Below are 24413 nucleotides of genomic sequence, written 5' to 3'. Positions count from 1 at the left end.
GCCTTCCGGACTGAATATTGAGTTCAACAATTTTAGATTATGAGCTCTCTCCTCCATCCCCACCCCCTTTCCGACCACCCCCCCCCTTTTCCAATAATTTATATAGATTTTTCTTCTCCCACCTATTTCCATTATTTTTTAAATGTATTTCCATCCATTGTTTTATCTCTACCTTTTAGCCTATTTCTATCCCTTCTCCCACCCCACTAGGGCTATCTGTACCTTGCTCGTCCTGATTTCTACCCTTAATGTCACCTATTAGCACATTCCTTAGATAATATCACCACCTTCGACACCTCTTTGTCCCTTTGTCTATCTCCACCTATCACTGGCTCTCTATCCAGCTCTACTGGTCCCACCCCCCCTTAAACCAGCTTTTATTTCACCTCTTTTCTATTTTTCCTTAGTTCTGTTGAAGAGTCAAACGGACTCGAAACGTTAACTGTGTTCCTCTCTGCAGATGCTGTCAGGCCTGCTGAGTTTTTCCAGGTATTTTTATTTTGGATTTCCAGCATCCGCAATTTTTTGCTTTTCTACTGGTGAATAATGCAGCTTAATAGCACTGTAGGCAATACCTTCCTACAATATCTACAATTACTTTGCTGATGACTAAACAGACTAAAAGGGCGGCAAATGATTGGACTGGATTTGTACTGCTTCTTGAGGACATGAGATACATGGGCAACTTTCCACTTATCAGGAAAATTTTGAAAATGACACCATTTCCCAGTTGCTCTCTGTGCAAAGCCGTTATTCTGGTTAGATACAGCTGCAGTTTTTAACCCATTTCAACTTTTTTTCCTTCCGGAGATGGAGCAGGGCATGGTTGGCTAGATTTGTTCATGTATTTTTGACTTAAAAAAAGGTTTTGCCCAAGTTGCTGAAAGTGAGAGCCGCTAATGGTACAGCAAGGTCAAGACAGCATGTGGGCCTGGGCATTGATGAACAATGGAATCAATGCATCTCTTTTGAGATTAAAAGGATTAAGGGATAAGAGGAAGAAGGAATGAGGGGGAAGAGTGATTCCGAGTATGTGAATTTCATGTCAAATCTGATACTGAAAAGGAAGGGCAAATGAAACAAATTTAAATTTGCAATTTTAAAAATACCCTAAAACAATTCACAAACCTATGGAATGAAACCACACTTGAGATTGTTTACATTGTGGGCAAAAAAGATTGACTTGCAGTCATTAACAATTTCCCAGCAGCATTCCAGTGCAAGATGATGGTTTGCACCTTGGGTGGTCAACTCTTAGTTAAACATCACCTCGCATGGTTCAGGAGCCCCACTCTGGCATGGCAGTCTCTGTCACAGTCGCTGCAGATATGAACTGAGAAGGTGCAGGGTTCACTGGGCTCCCTCCTCAGCCAGCTGAGCTATTCCACATCTCCTCATGCCTCTTCCAATGCCTCTCTGAGCAGTCAGCTTCCAAAGGTCCTAGCTGTCACCAGCTATCTCCCAGTTGTCTGTGTTGATGCCCTCTATTTTGTCTTGGTGTCCTTGCAGGCGAGGCCACCATTCAGAAGGTCTTTGAATGGATGATGGTCGTATACCAATGAATATGGCCAAGTCAGCAGATGTTGATGGCTTAGTAATGAGTATATGCTGACAGTATTAGCACACTCCAGGGCCTCCGAGTTGGTGACCATGTCCCATCAAGAGATGTCGAGGATACGTCTGAGGCAGTGAAGGGGGAACTCAGTTCATTAAAAGTGTATCAGACTGTGGCAAATTTAAATGGACAATTAATATACATGTGCAGCAACTTCGCGGAAATCAAAGGGATGTTAAAAAACAGGGATGCCGTTAAATTTAAATGGTGCAGTGGCACATATCAGCCAACACCCTTGTGACGATTTGCAAGTCACGTATTTCCTCCTACTGGCTGATTTGTACAACAACGATGTGCATCAGACATCTATTGGTCTATTATCCCAGCTAGTAACAACAGTAACACTGTTTACAGGTTTTATCACTGGAAGTAGTCCAGACTTTGGGAAATTCCCATTTATCGTCATAATTTTATTAATTATTTTTCTGGGCATTCCATCTCTCCTTGTACTCCATTTCAAGTTGGTGCAAGGCTATAAGATGCCTAGGCAAACTTCCAGCCTTGTGCCCCCTCACCCACCACACCACCTCCGAAAAAATTGTGCATTGGCATGAATAAAATTTCCACATTTATCGATTTAAATAAAAAAGGATAATATGACACTGATTGTGAAAAGTGTAGAAAAATGAAATGTACAGTGTATTAGATATACATGTGTAACATGGCTCATGATATAATACTGTGTTCCTCAACAGTTACTAGATGACTGTATGTGCAATTTACTCAATTAATGATAGATTAGGCTATATTAAATTAAGCTCTTTGATATTATTTTTGGTTCGCAGATTTGGAAGAGTCATGTAGATGTACAAATTTGTAAAACTGTCACAAACAGAATAAGGAATATATGAAATTGTAAAAAAAAGAGTGCAATGTAAATACATATATGCACGTCAGTATATGTAGACGTATATCAGCAGATCTAAATCTTTCATTCCCACTGCTGAACCCTGTTTGATTACTTTTGTAGTTTCATGCATAGTTCATTCAGTATTTTTTGGTGCATCCCCAAATTATGCCACTCGAGGCAACTGCCTGTTTTGTCTAGTAGTTGCGCCAGCCCTATTCCTCTACTGATCAAGGAGCAACACTGACAACATGCAATTACCGGTATAAAATCTCAATGCAGGGGCTTTTAACTTCATCACTTGGTACAACAAAAAATTAAGTCAAAATGTATTGGGCTGAAAAGCAAAAAAAGTCAAAAACAAGATCTCTTCTAGACAGATGCAGAATATCTTCCAGCATTATTAGAATAGGGAGTTCTCCCTGTACGCAGGCCAAGATTACTCCATCTCCCTTTCTTTCACTCACAACACCAACAAAAAGAGTTATCTGGTCATTCATTTCATTTGCTGTTTTAGAAAGAATCTTACTAATGCAAGTTGCAGTTGCTTACACTTCAAAATAGTGAATCGTGAAGCATTTTGGGGTGGCCAAAGAAATGCAAGCTCTTCCATATAGGAAGTAAAGTGGGGGATTCAACAGTGCATGCAGAAAGAGAAAGCAGTAATTAGGGTTGGAAGATACGAGAGAACAACTTGTAAGCTAGTGAGTTGCTTCAATTTTCTGTTCAACATTGCAACATACCTTGCCCTTCGATTGAGAACGAATAGAAATTTCCTGGGCAAGCAATCCTGTCAACAAAAATAACATAGGTGCATCATCAAAAAAATGGAGCAGAAAGAAAGTAGTTCAAGAACATATTTAGAAACAGCTGCTTTAAAATTAATTTCATAACTTCAACCAGGAGCTATTTCTTCCAAAAGATGGTGCTGTCACATAAGAACAGTACAGGCTTCATTCCAGACAATGCAATGTCTCAAAAATGGGTATACATTGCAAAATTGTATCCCAATCAGATGAACTCCAACATTGTAACACAAAAAAATAAAGCAAGCATGATCCCACTAGTACAAACATGAATTTTGGGTTGACTTCAGGCTTCAAAACAAGATATGCAGTACTCAGTTTCCACCACTAAAGGGAGATAGTGATATATAGATGTACAGGCCAAAACAGAACTATAACGCATCAATAGGATTCATACAATAAATGGAAATTTGCATTGGGAAGTTCATTTAGTTCTTAAGAGGAAAGCAAGACTATTTTTATGAAAAACCCTATGCAGCTTGCTGTTGGTCAGCTAATGGCCGAAATGCCTGAATTTCATTTTCACCTCTCTACATGGTCCCTTCAGTACCAAAGGTTGCAATTACTTAATAAATTGCTTGTAGTTAAAGCTAATTTCACGTTTTGGATGAGCAGAAGAGGCCAATCTCAAACCCATGTCTCCTTGATGTACCCTTTTTGATCTTTTTAAAAGAACAGGCACTCATTCCATCCAAGAAATTGCACAATGACTGCCACACTTCTCAGTCAAGACAATACAAGCTAGATGTGAAAATAACTGATGGGCCACTCCGCCATTAACACATTAAAATCATACACAAAAAACTCAATCCAATTATTTTACATATCATATTCACTCAAGTTTGCTAGTAATTGTCACCCGATAGCAACATACCACTTTCTCAAATACCAGCAATTTACTGAGTAAAAAAGAACCCACACATTTTCTATCAGCATCTGTCCATCTATGAAGGATGATGGACACACAACAAATCAATCTGTTTCAGATAGAGTGCCTTCATGTGGCACACCTTTGCTGATGGCTGAAGAGGTCATCCCTCGAGAGGCAGGTTCTGCCACAAATGCAGGACATGAAGCTTCCAAGTGCTGCTGCGAGTTGCTTTCAGAATTGGCATCTATTACCAAGCCATTATAGCTGACAGGAGGCATCGCCATTTCCCTGCCACCAGCCAATGACTCCAGGTATTGATGTCTAGGGCCTTAAGGTCACACTTGTAAGCATCCTTGAAGCGGAGCTTTGGGCATCCCACTGGTCATCTGGCTCTAACTACCTCCTCACATACAGAAAGTTCTTGGATATTAGGCTGTCTCCCAGCCTGTAGACATGTCCAAGTCAACAAAGCCACCTCAGTTTGATGAGTACTGAAAACCTTTGAGAGGTCTGCCTTTGAGAGGACTGCTGCATTGTGAATTTGTCCTGCCAGGAAATGCCCATAATGTGCCACAGACAGCAAAGATGGATATTCTTGAGCTTCTTGACAGCTGTAAATCATTCATGCTTCGCAGCCATACAATCATGTGTTGAGAACGCAGACCCTATGAACCAACAACTTGATGTTATTCCATGTGCATTTTGAGTCAGCCAAAGTTCCTTATGTCTGTATCAAGATCTGCATCAAGGGACAGATTCCAGTCTGGTGTTATTTAGTGTGATCAGGGGTGGAAATGCAACACCTTGTCCCATGACCACAGTTTTCTTGATGCTTTTAGTCAGGGAGAATCAGGTTCAGGTATGGGAGAGATATTCCATGAGTCTTTGCAGCGGAGTTTCCACATGGGCGATTAGTACAGCATCAGTGTAGAGGAGTTCTCTGGTCAGGGCGTGACATGTTTTTGTCTTCCCTTTCAGTCTTTATAGATTGTAGAGCTTGTTGTCTGACTTAGTGTGCAAGTTCCTTCCATATTTGCAGGAAAGGTAAAGGTCAGGAGCATGGAGAAGATGATGCCAAACAGTGAGGGCAAGGACAAAGCCATGCTGCACTCTATTCTTCACTCAAACTGTCAGAAATGGAGTCATCAAACTGTACAGTGCAGTGCATGCGGTCATGGAAGGATGAGACTGAGCAGCTTTGGAGGACAGCCAATTTTCCCCAAAAGCTTGTAGAGCCCTGCTCTGCTGATGTGTTGAATACCTTACTGAGACCCAACAAAGTAAGGTAGAGAGGTATACTCTATTCTCTTCTCCTGGAGTTCGCAAATGGAGAAGATCATGTCCTCAGTACATCTGCTGACAGAAACTACAGTGTGCTTACAGGTACACATGGTCTGCCAAGCAGATGGAATCTTTTAAGTATGACGCTAGCAAAGGTCTTCCTCATTGTGCTAAGGAGTGAGATACACCTGTACTTGCTGCAATCTCCTCTGTCGCCTTTGTTTTTGTATAGTGTAATGATTTTTGCATCACGCATCTCCTGTGGAACAGAGCCTACTTTCCAGAAGAGGAGGTGGTGATCATAAAAAGGTGTGACAAGAGATGAAACTTTCCATGCTTGAGCAGTTCGGCTGGAATTCCATTCTTGCCAGATGCCTTTTTGATCACCAAGTGGTCTAGTGAAGAGGGTTCTTCATTTAACTCATCCATGACAGGAAGCTGTGGGACAGCACAGACTAGGAGATGTCCAAATCACACATGTACAGCTCACAGTAGTGTTCAACCCAGCAGGATATCTGCTTATTTCAAAGTTTTTCTTTCTATATATAATTATATATCTAACCAGAAGAGAGAGAAAGGTACTAATATGGGAAATGATAAACAAGCCATGACAGGAAGGGACAGAGAGTACAAACCTAAGAATAAAATCAGCAGATAAGAAACGTGTACGTTTCAAAAATAATAAAAGAACAAAACTAAAGGCTCTGTATCTGAATGCAGGTAGCATTCCAAACAAAACAGATGAACTGACAGCATTTAAAGAAATAAATAAATACAATCTGAAAGCCATTAGAGACATGGCTACAGGTTGACACAGATTGGGACCTGAATATTGCAGGTTATGTGACATTTAGGAAGGACAGGAAACCAGGAGACAGTGAAGGGTGGGGGGGATGCAATTATGAGGGGATGAAAGCAGAGCTAGCTAAAGTGAACTGGCAAATGAGGTTAAGGGATAGGTCAACAGAGATGCAGTGACAGGCATTTAAAAGGGGATATTTCAGAATACACAGAAAAGATACATTCCAACAAGAAAGGAAAATTCCAAGGCAAGGACCCACCATCTGTGGTTAATTTAAAGTTAAAGGATAGTATCTAGCTAAAGAAAAAGCATATAATTATGCAAAGACAGGTGGCAGGTCAGAAGATTGGACAGAATATAAAGTAGAGCAAAGAATGACAAAGATTAATGAGGAGGGAAAATTAGAGAAAGAGAGAAATATAGCTAGAAATATAAAGACGGATAGTAACACAGTGAGCATTGGTCCTATAGACAGTGAGAGTCTGGGGAATTAATAATGGGAAATAAGCTGCTAAATTTGATGACGCAAAGATAGGTAGGAAATTAAGTTGTGAAAATGATGCAAGGAGGCTACCAATGGCATTTGCCAGATCTTTGGCCACTCACTTAACCTATGTATCTTTGTAGCCTCCTTGCATCTTCTTCACAGCATCTGTGGAGAGAGAAACAGTTAACGTTTTGAGTCCATACGACCCTTTTTCAGAGCTCTGAAGAAGGGTCATATGGACTTGAAACGTTAACTCTTTCTCTCTCTACAGATGCTTTCAGGCCTGCTGAGTTTTCCCCACATTTTCTGTTTTTGTTACCACAAGATTCAATAGTATCCTAATTCATTACAGAGGAAATAGTAACAAGAAGAACTTCTAAAGTAAGCCAACAAAGAGTTACAAAACAATGGCTGAAGCTGAAAGGTCATTTGTTAATTCTACTGTATTTTGCCAGTCTATTGCATGAACAATAGTGTTTTTACAAGGAAATGCACTTGAAAAATCATTTTACTGTGTGGGGGTAAATTTCAAAAGAACTCTCCAAGGAGGTTAAATAAATTAAGCATGACACTCAAACATATATGGCCTGTAGAAGGAATGGACTACACAGTTTTTATGCTCAGCACACACCACTGCCAGAGCTTTCCAATTATTCTTAGCAGTGGTCTATTACAAACATGTCAATTATTGATAAGCAGTTTTATGCTATGCACACTGTGTCTAGAAGAAACTAGGCTCAGGAGCACCCCAAATGTGTGTTACAAAAAGACCTTTACAACTGTCAAAGAAAATACTTTAAACTCACTCTGGCTAAACAGGAACTGGAGTCCCAGAGGCAAGAGTAGTTAGTATGAAGCCACTTACCCAAAGTATACTACATTTTCTAAAATAACAAGTTAAATGTAGATAACACAAGGGAGGGGGAAAGAACAGATTAAGCCAAAGATACAGAACTTTTAAGTTAACATCAACTCTTCCCAATCAAATATGCCAGTATAAAATACAATTTGCCTTCCAAAAACTGTTCAAGGGCATAAAAGAATTCAAATCAATATTCACTCATGGACAGTCGCCTCACCATCTATACTCAATTAGAAGGGCTAAAAGCACATCTTAAACTCATGTTGACCTCAGTGTACAATTATGTTGATTATATTACCACACAGAATTCATTGTTCAGTTTTGATGAAAATAAACTACAGTTTGCTTTCCTCAGATTAAAAAAAATTATAGGTGTACAGAAGACAAGATGGTGTTGCAATTTGGACACAAATATTCTATTCCAGAAGGCGTATTTATCGATGTGTAATTTGGTCTTAAACCAAACAGTTTCAATAATTCCAGGATGTTCTAATGACCAAACCCAAGAACAACCTGGCCAAGTGAAACATTCTTTCTTTCCATTGTCCAAGACAAAAGTAACTAATGTTACACATAGTACTTCAGTTGGACATTGCAATCAAGATTTAGGATTTGCAAAGAACCAACTCATCACAATACTGTATATTGACAGGTGTAGGAAAGGGGTTACACTTTCTTCAATGTCAAGTATCTGAACTTATAATTGTATAACATAGCGTCTTTTTGGGGTTCACAACATACAGGAAGCTGAAGCAATATGTTGCAGTGATGTAGTCTAACAGTCACATACCAGATTCTACCTTTCTTTCCTTCCTTACTGCTGTCCCCTAACCACACTTAACTCTTTACCTCAGCTGTGTCACTGTAACACCAAGTTCAAACAGCAATGGTGGGAGCCTGGGACATTACCCACCTTTTGGCCACAATTCCCTGGGAAAGAGAATAGAAAGCAAGCAGGGAGAAAGTCATGGAATAAATGTTGAACAGTTAATTATCACCTCATTTACTTGCCACAGCCAAGTTTCCCTACATAAAAAAAAACTTGCATTGAAATTGTGCCTTCAGCATCGTAAAATGTTTCAAAATGCTTCATAGGAGCATCAACAAATAAAACTTGACACATTCAGGGCACACAAGTGCCAGGTAATGCCATATCTCCAACAAGAGAATCTAACCATCTCTCCTTGACATTCAATGGCATTATCACAGAATCACAGAGTGCAGAAGAGGCCCTTCGGCCCATCAATTCTGCACCATGAGAGAAACACCTGACCTACCTACCTAATCCCATTTACCAGCACTTGGCCCATAGCCTTGAATGTTATGACGTGCCAAGTGCTCATTCAGCTACTTTTTAAAGGGTGTGAGGCAACCCGCCTCCACCACCCTGCCAGGCAGTGCATTCCAGACCGGCACCACCCTCTGGGTAAAAAAATTTTTCCTCACATCCCCCCTAAACCTCCTGCCCCTCACCTTGAAATTTTGCTCCCTTGTGACTGACCCTTCAACTAAGGGGAACAGCTGCTCCCCATCCACCCTGTCCATGTCCCTCAATCTTGGACACAGCGTTCAGGTCACCTCTCAGTCTTCTCTGCTCCAACGAAAACAATCCAAGTCTAAATACCTCTCTTCATAACTTAAATGTTTCATCCCAGCCAACATCTGGGTGAATATCCTCTGCACCCCCTCCAGTGCAATCACATCCTTCCTATAATGTGGCGACCAGAACTGCACACAGTACTCCAAGCTGTGGCCTCATCAAGGTTCTATACAACTCCAACATGACCTCCCTACTTTTATAATCTATGCCTCGATTGATAAAGGCAAGTGTCCCATATGGCTTTTTTTACCACCCCACTAACATGCCCCTCCGCCTTCAGAGATCTATGGACACACACGCTAAGGTCCCTTTGTTCCTCAGAACTTCCTAGTCTCATGCCATTCATTGAATACTTCCTTGTCAAATTACTCCTTCCAAAGTGTATCACCTCACACTTTCCAGGGTTAAATTCTGCCACTAATCTGCCCATTCCATCTATATCTTCCTGTAGGCCAAGACACTCAACCTCACTGTTAACCACCTGGCCAATCTTTGTCATCCGCAAACTTACTAATCCTACCCCGCACAGTCATCTACGTCGTTTATATAAATTACAAATAATAGGGGACTGAGCACGGAACCCTGTGGTGCATCACTGGACACTGGCTTCCAGTCACTAAAGCATCCTTCTGTCATCACCCTCTGTCTCCTACAACGAAGCCAATTTTGAATCCACCTTATCAAATTACCCTGTATCCCATGTGCATTTGCCTTCTTTATAAGCCTCCCATGTGGGACCTTGTCAAAGGCTTTGCTGAAATCCATATAAACTACATCAACTGCACTACCCTCATCTACACACCTGGTCAACTCCTCAAAAAATTCAATCAAATTTGTTAGGTATGACCTCCCTCTGACAAAGCTATGCTGACTATCCTTGATCAAACCTTGCCTCTCCAAGTGGGGATAGATTCTCTCCTTCAGAATTTTCTCCAATAGTTTCCCTACCGCTGACGTGAGATTCACTGGTCTGCAGTTCCCTGGCTCATCTCTACAATCCTTCTTAAATAGCGGAACCAATTTAGCTGTTCTCCAGTCCTCTGGCACCTCCCCCGTGGCCAGAGAAGAATTAAAAATTTGGGTCAGAGCCCCTGCAATCTCCTCCCTTGCCTCCCTCAGCAGTCTGGGACACAAATCATCCGGACCTGGAGATTTGTCCACTTTTAAGCCTGCCAACACCTCCAATACCTTGTCACTCCCTGTGTCAATTTGCTCAAGAACCTCGCAGTCTCTCTCCTCGAGTTCAATACCTTCATCCTCATTCTCTTGGGTGAAGACAGATGTGAAGTATTCATTCAACACTCTAGCGATGTCCTCTGGCTCCACCCATAGATTGCCCCCTTGGTCCCTGATGGGCCCTACTCTTTCCCTGGTTATCCTCTTCCCATTGATATACTTATAGAATATCTTGGGATTTTCCCTACTTTTCTCATAATCCCTTTTGCTCTCCTAATTGCTTTCTTAAGCTCCACCCTGCACTTTCTGTACTCTACTAATGCCTCCGCTGATTTGCTTCCCTTGTACCTGCTAAGAGCCTCTCTTTTCCTTCTCATCATAACCTGAATATCTCTGGTCATCCATGGTTCTCTGGGCTTGTTATTCCTTCCTATCAGCCTAGAGGGAATATGCTGAGCCTGTACCCTCCCCATTTCCTTTTTTGAATGCCACTGCTCTTCTGTAGATTTCCCTACAAGTAGCTGTTCTCAGTCTACCTCGACCAGATCCTGCTTTATTTTACTAAAATCCACTCTCCCCCAATCCAAACATTTTTTTTGCATGACTGAACACCCCCCCCACACCACCCAACCCCCACTGTCAACATCCTGGAAGTTGCCATTGACCAGAAACTGAACTGGACTAATCATATAAATACTGTGGCTACAAAAGCAGGTCAGAGACTGGGAATTATGCAGAGAATACCTCACCTCCTAACTCCCCAAAGTCTCCTCCACCTACAAGGCAGGGTATGATGAAATACTCTCCACTTGCCTGGATGAGTGCAGCTCCAACACTCAAAGCAGCTCGACATCATCCAGGACAATGCAGCCCGCTTGATCAGCCAGCACGCGCACTGTGGCAGCAGAGTGTACCACCTACAAGAAGCACTGCAGCAACTCACCAAGGCTCCTTTGCAGCACCTTACAAAGCCGCAAGCTCTGTCACCTAGAAGGACAAGGGCAGCAGATGCATGGGAATCCTGCCATGCAAGTTCCCCTCCAAGTCTCACATCCTGCATCCTGACTTGGATCTAGGTATTGCTATTCCTTCACTGCCACTGGCTCAAAAATCTGGAACTCCCTTCCTAACTGCACTGTGCGTGTTCCTACAACACATGGACTGCAGCAGTTCAAGAAGGCAGCATGCCACCACCTTCTCAAGGGCAAATATGGATGGGCAATAAATGCTGGCCTAGCCAGTGATACCATATTCCATGAAATAAAAACCAAGCCTAGGGCATCACTGCTAACACAACATTCAGGCTTGGGCTGATAAGTGGCAAGTATCATCCATGCTACTCAAGTGCTGAACAATGATGATCTTCAACAAGAGTGTGTCTAGGGGGAGGTGGTGGCATAGTGGTATTGTCACTGCTCTGGTAATCCAGAGACCCAGGGTAATGGGTGGAGTTTGAATTCAATTTTAAAAATCTGGAATTAAAGTCTAATGATGACCATGAAACCATTGTCGATTTTCGGAAAAACCCATCTGGCTCACTAATGTCCTTTAGGGAAGGAAATCTGCCATCCTTACCTGGTCTGCCCTACATGTGACTCCAGTCCCACAGCCCTCTGAAATGGCCCATCAAGCCATTCAGTTGTATCAAACTGCTAAAAAGTCCACAAGGAATGAAACTGAACAGATCACCCAACATCAGCCTAGGCACAATGGCAAATTCAGCCATCAACCTTGCAAAGTCTTCCTTACTAACATCTGGGGGCTTGTGCCAAAATTGGGAGAGCGATCTCACAAACTAGTCAAGCAAAAGCCAAACATTGCTTGTAAGGTACGATTCCCTGACTATGATGGTGTCCTAGACACCACCATCACTGGGTATGTCTGTCCCACCGAGTGGAGACCCCCAGCAGAGGTGGCAGCACACAGTCGGGAGAGAATTGTCGTGGGAGTCCTCAACGTCGACGCCAGACCCATGAAGTCTAAAAGCATCAGGTCAAACTTGGGCAAGGAAACCTCCTGCTGATTACCACGTACCATCCCCCCTCAGCTGATGTATCAGTACTCCGCCATGTTGAACACCACTTGGAGGGAGCACAGAGGGTAACAAGGGCACAGATTGTACTCTGGGTGGGGAACTTCAATGTCCATCACCAAGAGTGGCTCGGTAGCACCAGTACAGACCGAGCTATCCAAATCCTTAAGGACATTGCTGCTAGACTGGGTCTGTGGCAGGTGGTGAGGGAACCAACAAGGAGGGAAAAAAAAACATACTTGACCTCATCCTCATCAACCTGCCTGCTGCAGGTACATCTATCCATAGCAGTATCGGTAGGAGCGCCCACCGCACAGTCTTCGTGGAGATGCAGTCCTGCCTTAACATGAATATACTCTTCATGTTGTGACACTACCACCGTGCCAAATCGGATAGATTTCGAACAGATCTAGCAACTCAATGTGCATCCATGAGCCACTGTGGGCCATCAGCAGCAACAGAATTGTACTCTAACACAATCTGTAACCTCATGGCCTGGCATATCCCTCACCCTGCCATTGCTATCAAGCCAGGGTTCAATGAACAGTGCTGGAGGGCATGCCGGGAGCAGCACCAGGAATAGGTAAAAATGAAGTGTCAATCTGGTGAAGCTAAAACATAGGACTACTTGTGTGCCAAACAGCATAAGCAGCAAACAATAAACAAAGCTAAGAAATTCCAGGAGCAACAGATCAGATCTAAGCTCTGCAGTGCCGCCACATCCAGTCGTGAATAGTGGTGGACGATTAAACAACTCACTGAGGATTGGGACATTTGTGGATCCGTCTCCTCCAATGATTGGGGAGCCCAACACATCAATGTGAAAGGCTGTTGCAAATGCTTCAATCTTCAGCCAGAAGTGCTGAGTGGATGATCCATCTCAGCCTCCTCCTCCGGAGGTTCCCAACATCACAGATGCGAGTCTTCAGCTAATTCGATTCACTCCATGTGATATCAAGAAACGGCTGAAGACACTGGATACTGCAAAGGCTATAAGGTTAAGGGCCCTGACATTATTCCAACAATCATACTGAAGGTTTGTGTCCAGAACTTGCCACACTGCTAGTCAAGTTGCTCCAGTACAGCTACAACACTGGCATTTGTCCGACAATTTGGAAAATTGTCCAGGTATGTCCTGTACACAAAGAGCAGGACAAATCCAACCCGTCCAACTACTGCCCCATCAGTCTATTCTTGATCATCAGTAAAGTGACGGAAGGGGTCATCAACAGTGCCATCAAGCGCCACTTGCTTAGCAATAAACTGCTCAGAGACACTCAGTTAAGGTTCTGCCTGGATTGCTCAGCTCCTGACCTCATACAGCCTTGATTCAAACATGCACAAAAAAAGAGCTGAACTCCAAAGGTGAGAGTGACTGCCCTTGACATCAAGGAGCCCTAGCAAAACTGGAGTCAATGGGAATCAGGGGGAAAACTCTCCACTGGCTGGAGTCGTACCTGGCACAAAGGAAGATGGCTGCGGCTGTTGGAGGTCAGTCATCTCAGTTCCAGGACATCACTGCAGAGTTCCTCAGAATACTATTCTAGGCCCAACCATCTTAAGCTGCTTCAGCTTACCATCTACAAGATGCACTGCAGGAATTCACCAAGGCTCCTTAGACAGCATCTTCTAAACCCACGACCACTACCACCTAGAAGGACAAGGGCTGCAGATAGGCGGGAACACCACCACCTGGAAGTTCCCCTCCAAGCCACTCACCGCCCTGACTTGGAAATATATCACCGTTCCTTCTCTGTCGCTAAGTCAATATCCTAGAACTCACTCTCCCCAACAGCACTATGGGTGTACCTACACCACAGGGGCTGCAGCAATTTTCAAGAAGGCAGCTCACCACTACATTTTCAAGGGTAATTAGGGATGGGCAATAAATGTTGGCTGAGCTGGTGATGCCCACATCCCAGAAATGAATTAAAACTCACCTTGCCATTGTTGAATATTGTACCTCAAAATCCTGGGGATCATTATTGACCAGAAACTTAACCAAACCAGCCATATAAATCAAAAACAGAATTACCTGGAAAAACTCAGCAGGTCCGGCAGCATCGGCGGAGAAGAAATCAGCTAACGCTTCGAGCCTTCATGGCCCCTCGGCAGAACTCGGCAGCCATATAAATATTGTGGCTACAAAAGCAGGTCTGACACTTGGTATTCTGCAGCAAGTAACTCATCTCCCCACTCCCCCAAATCTTTCCACCACCCACAAGGCACAAGTCAGGAGTGCAATGGAACACTCTCCATTTGACTGGCTGACCGCATCTCCAACAACGCTCAAGAAACTTGACATCAACCAGGTCAAAGCAGGCCACTTGACTGGCACCCCATCCACCTTAAACATTCACTCGCTCTACCAGCAGCACACTGCAGTTTCAGTGCGCATCATCTACAAGATTCACTGGAGATTACCAAGCCTTCTTAGGCAGCACCTCTACATGCCAAAAGGACAAGGGCTGCAAGCACACAGGAACGCCACCACCTATTAAGTCACACACCATCCTCTCTTGAAAATATATTACCACTGCTTTCATTGCTTTCTAACATTGCTGTGGGAGCACCTTCACCACATGGACTGCAATTCAAGGAGGCAGCTCATCATCACCTGCTTAATTAGGGATGTGCAATAAACGCTCATCTTGCCAGTGACACCCACATCCTGTAAATGAATAATAAAAAGTCAGATGCCAAAAGCTTGCTCAAAGAGGTAAATTTTAAAGGAGCATCTTAAAGGAAGAAAGTGAGATAGAGGGGTTTAATGGAGGGAATTCCAGAGCTCAGGCAGCAGCTAAAGAATGTCACAATGGTGGACCAATCAAAAAGGCTTCTTTACAAAAAGGAAAATAGCTGTGATTTTTAATTACTGTCACTGTTCAGCTCCACAGAACTTCTATCACTGCCAATTTGGATTTATTTTAGACTGGCACTGCAATCTGACCGTGTAGATTTGTATTATATACAATATTCAGACTCTTGTCAGAAAATGGATTAGAATCGGCACCAGTCATTACACAATCACAGAATCACAATCACACAGTGCAGAAGAGGCCCTTCGGCCCATCGAGTCTGCATCAACACGTGAGAAACACCTGGCCTACCTACCTAATCCCATTTACCAGCAATGTTGTAGTATTCTGAGCAGAATCAATATAGTAATGATTTTCGCTAAAGTGTAAACTTTGACTTATAAACATCAACTGCAAATCAGAAACTTGAAAGAAAATCAGGAAAAAATGTCTAGTTAAAAACGTTTTATTAAACAAAACAAATTACAGAACAGCACATCAATTGCTGTCATATGCATGGGCACAGTGTGCAAGTACCTGATAATTAAATTTCAAAATACATTTAAAAAAGGTTTGCTACAGTAACAGGCAAACAGAAAGGGATGCAGAAAGTAGTCACTTGAATTCATTCCAGCTGCCAACCAGGGGTCTCTAGACAGGTTACAAACAGACAGCCTCACTCCACAGTAAGGTAACAAGCTCTTGGCAAAGCCAGAGTGATAAGAAAGAAGAAATTACCAAGTCATCTGCTGCCCACTCACCTGCCCCAAAGAGTTTGTGGTCAGTATAATTCATTGCTGTATGAACATTTACTCCTAATTTATATGGAAGCTACAGAAAACAGTGTGGCCTTTATCCAAAGTTCCCCTGGCTGTTGCCAATATGCTGTGAAGTTTGGTCAACACTTCAAGCATCAAACTTGGTCAGATTTAGGCTTTTTCTTCCCTTGAGGCAGCATCTAGTATTCTCACCTGCATGAGTGCTTTACTTTCAAATAAGAGACTGGGGCTGAAGCTTACATGCTATTTACAATGTCTGCTACTCTGCCTATTTCAATTGCACAAAAACATAAATAAAACAAAGACATCAAACTACTTCATCTTAAATTAATTCATAATCAAAAATATTGAACGTTTACCTCCAGATGATAGGGACAGAAGGGAGGGGGTGGGGGAAAGAGAGAGAGAGAGAGAGAGAGAGAGAGAGAGAGAGAGAGAGAGAATATTGTTTGCAATTCCTGCTGGGAAATGTGTACATGGGCATCATTTGGGAGCAGGTTGAGGCCATGACCTCACCCATGGTCAAATAGTATACCAGCATTCAGTATCTGGACTCACAATAAAAGTTAGTCAAGGTGCTGAATGGCTACTAATACTTTTGGAAAAATACTTAGTAACAAAAATGAAGTATTTTTGTTTGGCTAGTTTTTCCTTAGCTACAGTACCTTTAAAGCTAATCACAATAGAGTTTTTGAAAGAAACTTTAGCTATAATGGTCTCAAATTCAGCTTACTACAAACATTTTAAGTTCAGCTGTCCATAAAGTTGAGCAAGGAGCCAAGCTTTCAAACAAACAAAGAAACAGTACACTTGTTCAGCTTTATCTGTGACAGACAACTTATTTTTGAACACTGATAAAAGATACTAATACTACAGATGCTGGAAATATGAAATAGAAACAGAAAATACTATACTCAGCCGGCCTGGCAGCATCCCTGGGGAGAGAAATAGAGTTAATGTCTCAGGCCTGTGACCTTTCATCAGAACATTTCTGAAAAAAGCTCAACAACCCGTAGTGTTAATTGTTTCTCTCTCCTCAGATGCTGCCAGACCTGCTGAGTATTTAAAGCATTTTCAGTTTACATTACTTACTTTTGAATGTCACAGCTATTCAAAAATACAGCAAGTTCCAGTGACTGTTTTGGGGATATTTAAAAAGAGCAGAGCTGAACAAATTTGAGAGAATCAGTTGCAAAACCAGAGGATGGTCTAACCATGTATCAACTCTCAAAAGAAACAGACACACACAATGTTTTTCAGAGTGAGTCACAGGACATGTACAAGAGGACTATGCCATGCAATTGATAACATACGACGACTGCTGATTTACCATGATTAAAAATGCATAATTGGATTTTAAATAAGTTCTGTTAGTACAAATTTGTTCATAAAATAAATTCACACAAAAAAGATTAACTTAAATATAATCTGACGTTGTGATGCTCTATAGCCACTGAAGACTAAGGAGATCCTGTAGTATAATTTAAGTTGCTTCAAGCAGTTAACAGAAAGGCTATTTTGTTAGTTATCTTGAGCGTGCAACCAAAGCTGATCTGGATGTTAAGACTAGTGAAGATAATCTCAAAGCATGGGGGTTGGGATTCAGCAATGACATTGATCTAAGATACAGAAAGTCTGAAGTGAGTAGTAAAGGCCCAAGGCTGCTTACTTCCACCTCCATAACATTTCCAGTCTCAGTCCCTGCTTCAACTCCCCGTTGCTGAAACTCACACCCTTTGTTACCTCTAATCTGGGCCATTCCAATGCCACCTGCCAGTTTGCCATCTTCCACTCTAATAAAAACTTGAGCTCATCCAAAACTCTGCTGCCCATATTCTAACTTGCATCAAGTCCCTTTCACCCATCACCCATGTGCTCACTGGCCATCACTGACTCCTGGTCCAGCAGCATCTCAATTTTAAAGTTTGCAAGCTTGCCTTCAAATCCCTCTTATAGCCTCATACCTCCCCATCTCTGTAACTTCCTTCAGTACTACAATCCTACGAGAGCTTGGCACTCCGCCAATTCTGGACTCTTGGCATCCATGATTTTAACTGTTTCACTATTGTGGCCTTGATTTCAACTGCCTAGGCTCCAAGCTCTGGTATTCTCACCCTAAACCACTCCATCTCTCTCTCCTCCATTAAGAAGCTCTTTAAAACCTAGCTCTTTCACCAAGTGCTTGATCTATCCTAATATCTCCATGTGCAACTTATTTGATAAGACTCCTGTGAAGTTTGTTGGGGTCAAAACAAAAAATAAAAAATACCTGGAAAAATTCAGCAGGTCTGGCAGCATCGGCGGAGAAGAGTACAGTTGACATTTCGAGTCCTTATGACCCTTTCTGTTGAAGGGCCATGAGGACTTGAAACGTCAACTGTACTCTTCTCCGCCGATGCTGCCAGACCTGCTGAGTTTTTCCAGGTATTTTTTATTTTGGATTTCCAGCATCCGCAGTTTTTTTGTTTTTATATAAGTTTGTTGGGGTGTTTTACAATGTTAAATGTAAACTATTGTTGACCCAAACCTGTTAGTCAATGCGCTTATGGTTAGGGTGGGGAGGGGAAAAGGGAAGAGGAAAGAGAAAAAGAACAATTATTTTTAAGAGAGATAACAGGATTGTTGCATGTAAATTCTACACCAATTCCCAGCTGTTTGCTTTAGTAATCCAAAGCTCAAAACAATAGCTCTTACCAGTAGGTAAAATATCCATGGTTAACTAATTTTCTCCTCTTGCATTTCATCTGACCACATTGCATCAAAGCTCAATTGAAGTAATGGTTCTGTAATCAGTTTGTTAAAAATGCCAAAAGATACCATGCAAGCTTACATGGGGGATATCTGCTTGAAAGAAGCACCAAAACATTGATCAAGGTTTTGAAATCTACCATTGTTCCCTATGTTCAAGAAGAAAATCAGATGGAACACAAAAATCAACTACTGATCATCACTCAAAAAACATGCAGTTGTTCTATCAAAATAAAAGAACACAGTATTACAAAGTGGTGGAATGTAGATTCAGGTTGGGGGTAAAGAAAAAAAACCATGGTCAATGCAAACCAGCAAAGTCAACATTTTTCACAGAAGGGGAAGGAGACAATATTATTCAAAGTACAATGTGCAACATAAAGCTTGCACTTCACCTGCATAATGTGCTTTATATTTGTGTATACATGAAAGTGATAAATTGTATCATAGAAGCAAAAAGACCAATGAGAAAAATTGAAAGAAACATTTGTAATATTCTGGGATTAATTGCTTAGAAGTGGCATTGGGTCATGTTCATCATTCTGATCTGAAACCAAATCTACGTTTAAGCAACAAAAGGATTTAATTATGGTATGAGATGAGCTTCTGACCTCATTCATGTGATCATTAAGGCCGCCCATTTCCACCTCTGTAAAATTGCTCAAGTTTGCCCACCTCGGCTCATCTGCTCCTAAAACTTCAACCATTGCCTTTGTTACCATTAGACTCAACTATTCCAGTGCACTCCGAGCTGATCTCCCGCATTCTACCCTCAGTAAACTGGAGGTCAACCAAAACTCTGCTGTCCATGTCTTAACTTGCAGCAAATCCCATTCCCCTATCATCCCTGTGCTCACTGACGTTGGCTCCCAGTCAGGCAACATCTTGATTTTAAAATTCTCATCCTTGTTTTCAAATGCCTCCACGCCCTTCTCTCTCCCCATCTCTGTAATCCCTTCCAATTCCATAACTCCCAGATATCTGCACACTTCCAATTCCTCTTCTGTGCATTCCCAATGATTAATTCCTCCATCATTGGTGACTGTGCCTTCAGTGCCCCAAGCCCTGGAATTTCCTCCCCACACCTCTCTACCTCATTTTCCTTCTTTAAGACATTCCTTAAAAACTATCTCTTTGGCCAAACTTTTGGTCATCAGACCTACTACCCCCTTGTGGCTCCGTGTTATATTTTGTTCTATAATGCTCCTGTGAAGCACCTTTAATGAAATGAAACATTCTAAGTGCAAGTTGTTGTTGTCTAATTTGTGTAAATGAAGAAGTTGAAGAGCAGATGATTGGGCCTCAAAGTTCTGAACAAATCTTAAGTGGATGGAGCACAAGGTAGACAGTTTTACACCAATTTTGCAAATGAGGGTGATTGTTTTTCAAGGATATGGCCAGAAAAGTTTATCATTTTATATGTAATACATACACCACACCACTACTGTTCACTAACAGCAGCATTGTTAAGAATACAGCAGTGAGATAAATCACTCTGCTTCACACAATTCACCCCAAAATTAAATCAAACTAACATTTCTTATAATCAAGTTTGCACAAGTCAATTTAATAAACCTTCTTCACTCTATTTACAGAATTGCTACCTCATTTCCTCTGGCATTGCTCACAAGTAGTTCAGGATGCAGGAACAGTTTCAAAAAGGACTATGAAGGTTAGATGTAAGACGTTTGAGGGGAGGCACAGTTAAGGAACAGCTAGGAAGCAATAACAGGTAAGCTGACCAGTGCAGCATACCAGTTGGGAGTCTTCAGCTGTTGACCAGGGAACTATTGTTACTTCAGCATTCACTAATAACCAGGGATTTTTATTTGAAGATGGAGAAAACGTTAAGAAAAAAAAAGGTTAAAAAAAAACTTTAAAAAGACAAGAATAAAAAATGGCCATCTTTGCTGTGGAGATTCAACTGCCTCATTGTCTTGAATTGCTATATTGAAGAGTTACCTACCAGGTACTGTGATCAGGAATGTTAGTTTTCAAGTGGGTTTTTTTCCAAAAAAAAAGGAACAATTTGCCCTTTATTCACATTAAATAAAGTACCTGGATAGCCTGTTTTAGCCATCAATAATTCAACACTTACTATATATTTCTACTCATTACATAATACACACAAATATAAATGAATACTGTGCAAATTAAACAATTAGAAACACACAGCTGTCTCAACCTTACTGTTTTACTCTTCAATTTAGTGTTCATATAATCTCAATTATAAATAACACAATGTGTTAAGACCATGTAAACATTAATGCAACTGTCTAGTGTTACATAGCAAAATGAGATCAAGATCACTAGTAAGTAAAGCTCAAACAGTTTAATGTCACTTCAATTGAGAAATTATATCTGTAGCACTCTAGTAAATTCTGTACTGTATAAAACCTTGAACGTTTTTCTTTTAAAAAAAGATAGGATATCATTGTCCAGCTAGGATACCAATGCTGATAGCAACAGGCCCGTGACAAGTATATTCACAGATTATCCAGTACAGATGAAATACATTTTTAAAAGTATGCAGAACATGCAGAACAGGGAGCAAACTATAAGCTGAAGATTAATATCAAGTGTCATCTAGCAAACAGTTACATGGATCGTTGATTTCCACAAAGCATCTGGCCTCTAAGATTAGGTTACAGTTGTAATTTGATTTATCTACTGTTTCTCTTCAATCCTGAAGGTGCTGACTCCAGTAGCTCATCTGTACCTCACCAAATTATTATTCTTCATATGTTGGCAAGTTATTCCACCTCATGCAATGACCACACACAGGTGCAATCCAGAATAGGAAAAGGTGGTTGATTTTTCCTCCCCCTAGCCCAGCATCAGTGAGGCTAATTATTGAATCCAACAGCTATGCCAACTAAAAAGTTAAGTCAGTATAGATCAAGAATTAAACCTGATTTAGTGCTACACTGGGAGGCATCTTCAAGCACTTTAGGACCTTCTACTACATTAAGATGTGACATAAATGGAAGTCATTGATGATCGCCCAACAGGTCATTTAAGGATTCTACACCTTTACAATTTAAAAAAAATTTCAGTGCTTATTTTTTCTAGTCTCAGTGGAAAGCCCATGATGTTCACAGAAGTTCATTATACTTTTCCGTTGCTTCACTCTGGCAGATTACCAGAAAGTAATTGGCTGCAGATGACAGAGGAAACTCCTTACACAGGACTGATTGCACACAAGATAAAGTCTGCTGTGGGCCAAGTCAATAACACATTTTGGTGACATTATGTGCCTTAAAAAGCACAATATATTCAAACTTAAGTGATTTACCATTTTTAAAAATTAAGCAAGCAGCAGGCAGACAGGAAGACTCAGTGGGAGCCTGCAACTAAATCACACAAGCAGACAAGCAACAATATTCTAAGATACAATTGCACAGTTTAATTACAACTCAACTTAATACTTATTAAAATTGAGTTTGTATTAAGTTTGTTTCTACTCCTATCAGCAGTATTGTAGCTCCCTGTAGTTAAATTTCCAATGCATTATATTTTTTAAAGAAATCAAATCCATACACTGTTCAATTTTCTTACCACGCTATATTAAAACTTGGTTATCTTTAAGCCCACTATTAATATAACAAAGAGACATTGATGCATTTGTTTCGTGTATTGCAATGCGTTTTGATAATAAGCGCCTCAATGCAAATAAAACCTTCCAACAAACCACCACAACCTACATGAAGTGTACATAAAATGCTGCAATTTTACAACTAAAATAATGGAGCACTCTGCAGGATTGCATTAAATAATATTTTCTCTTTTTTTTTAAAAAAAAAAGTCCTGTGGCTTCCTTACTAGCTCGGCCCCGTCTCTGCCTTCACACAAACGCACTGGAGTTGGATCCAAAAAGAAGCCTCGGCTATGACAGAAGACACGAAATTGCGGCGACCCCAGCCGCCATCATAAGCCCCTTCCCCCCACCCCCCGGGCCTCTCTATAAATGGCGCCTTTTTTTCACCCACCACCCGCCATTTCACACCTACTTTCCCTCAAGAGTTAAGAGGTGAATAATCCAATAGAAAATAACTAACCCAGGGTGTCCTTCATGCCACACCCCCTCTCCCCCGTCTCGGTCAATGGCCCTTTTTTTCCCCTTTCTTGCTGTCACTGAAAACTCGCTTCGCAGCAGCCTTTACCCCCTTTTTCTCCTCTTTGCGCCCTGTAACGACCGCCCCTCGCCAACCGCCACTTCCCCCCCCACCCCGCGTGTACTTACCCCTTGGGTTTAAAGGCCCGCACGAGACCCAACCAAGAGCCAGAATCAACCAATCTTCCAACGCCCTCCCGCCCTGATGGACGCAAGGGCTGGCCAATAGAAACCCCAAGCCAGCGCGGCTATGGCCAATGGCCGCGCAGCTGGGAGGCGGGCTCAATGGGCGCCAGCAGGTTCGGCGGAGTCGGGGAACATGACGTCACGAATAACGGATCCCGGAGTTTTTTTTTTGTAGATTGATCGACACAGTCGTTAGCCAATAAAAAATGTGAACTGGACGGGTGACTGTATTAGGAAGAGACGAATCAAAGCCGGGATGAGGTGGGACTTCAATTGTACCTCTGATACATTAGTTCAGGGACTGCTAGCAGAATTCTTCATTATTGAATTAATATGAGAGGGGTACACAATTTGGGGGAATATATTTTTGGGGGAATTTTCTTTCCTTCAGAGAAACTTCAGAGAATTATAAGGAGGAAGAACATAACAAACTTGCAGAATCAGGAGAGGCCCTACAAAATATGGTAGACCAAGTAAAATCTAGAAGTTTAGAATATGGATTGAATATGAACACCAAAAGACATGGCAGTTAGAAATAATACATTAGAAGGAAATTGGAGTGAAGATTGAAATGGATGGTGTCACATTGAAATAAGTAGATAAGTTTGCACATTTCAGACAAATGAAAACAGAAGATGGCAGATGAGATGCAGAAGTTAGAAGGATGAAGATATCCAGAATTTTGTGAAGATGAAGGATGTGGTAGCAGCAAGAAAGCTCAAGCTTGTAAGAAGGAAAAATACACATAAGATGCTACATTCTATCCACTTTCCTGTCTGCCTCAGAAATCTGGACAATAAGTAAAAATCTGCGGAAGAAAATAGAGGCCTTTGAGATGTTGATGCTAAGACATATGCTTAAAATTTGATATACAGACCATAAGACAAATGCAGAGGTGCTCGAAATATTAAGAGCGAAAGGACTCTTAAAAAGTGGCATCCAAAAAAGAAAATGTCACTATTTAGGCCATTTGCTCAGAGCTGAAAAGCTGCGGAGATCTCTTCTAGAGGGCAAAGTGGAGGGCAGCAGAAAGAGGGGTCGACCTAGACATAGTTGGATGATGGGCGTCACAGAGCAGTTGCAGACAAGCTACAGTGGCTGTGTGAGGGTGGCGCAAGACTGATGGGCGTGACATACCATGACAGCAGATCTCCTGGCAGGAGTAGCTGCAAGCAACAGCAGCAGTAAACTTCAGTTTCTCATTGGTGACCATTCTCTATTTGTGCATCTGGACAGTGCCAGAAAGCAGTAAAAAGAAAGACTTGCATTTATATAGCACCTTTCACGACTTCACCAAAGTAGTTTTGAAGTGTAATCACTATTGTAATGTAGGAAATATGGTAGTCAATTTGCGCACAGCGTACTCCCATAAAAAGCAATGTGATAATGATCAGGTAAACTCTTTTTGT

At 41.7% G+C, this 24413-nt stretch overlaps 1 protein-coding gene across 9 annotated transcripts in view; it reads right to left on the bottom strand.

Annotated features, from left to right (window-relative positions):
- Positions 1-23034, bottom strand: part of gng7 (guanine nucleotide binding protein (G protein), gamma 7) — a 212596-nt gene extending 189562 nt beyond the window's left edge. For 3 of the 9 annotated variants that reach the window (XR_013578528.1, XM_078556073.1, XM_078556067.1), the window contains exons 1-2: positions 22948-23020; positions 3206-3252 (exon numbers count right to left, since the gene is read on the bottom strand). The gene's annotated coding sequence lies outside the window, so the exon portion shown is untranslated. Of the gene's footprint in view, positions 1-3205; positions 3253-18650; positions 18794-22526; positions 22643-22762; positions 22891-22947 lie in introns of those variants that run through there. The other 6 variants (XM_078556074.1, XM_078556071.1, XM_078556069.1 and 3 more) reach the window with 5 other exon arrangements.
- Between the last annotated feature and the right edge of the window lie 1379 nt (positions 23035-24413).

Source organism: Cetorhinus maximus, chromosome 13 (assembly GCF_964194155.1).
Source record: "Cetorhinus maximus chromosome 13, sCetMax3.hap1.1, whole genome shotgun sequence".
Lineage (NCBI taxonomy): Eukaryota > Metazoa > Chordata > Chondrichthyes > Lamniformes > Cetorhinidae > Cetorhinus > Cetorhinus maximus.
This window is presented reverse-complemented; position numbering and strand designations above follow the sequence as displayed.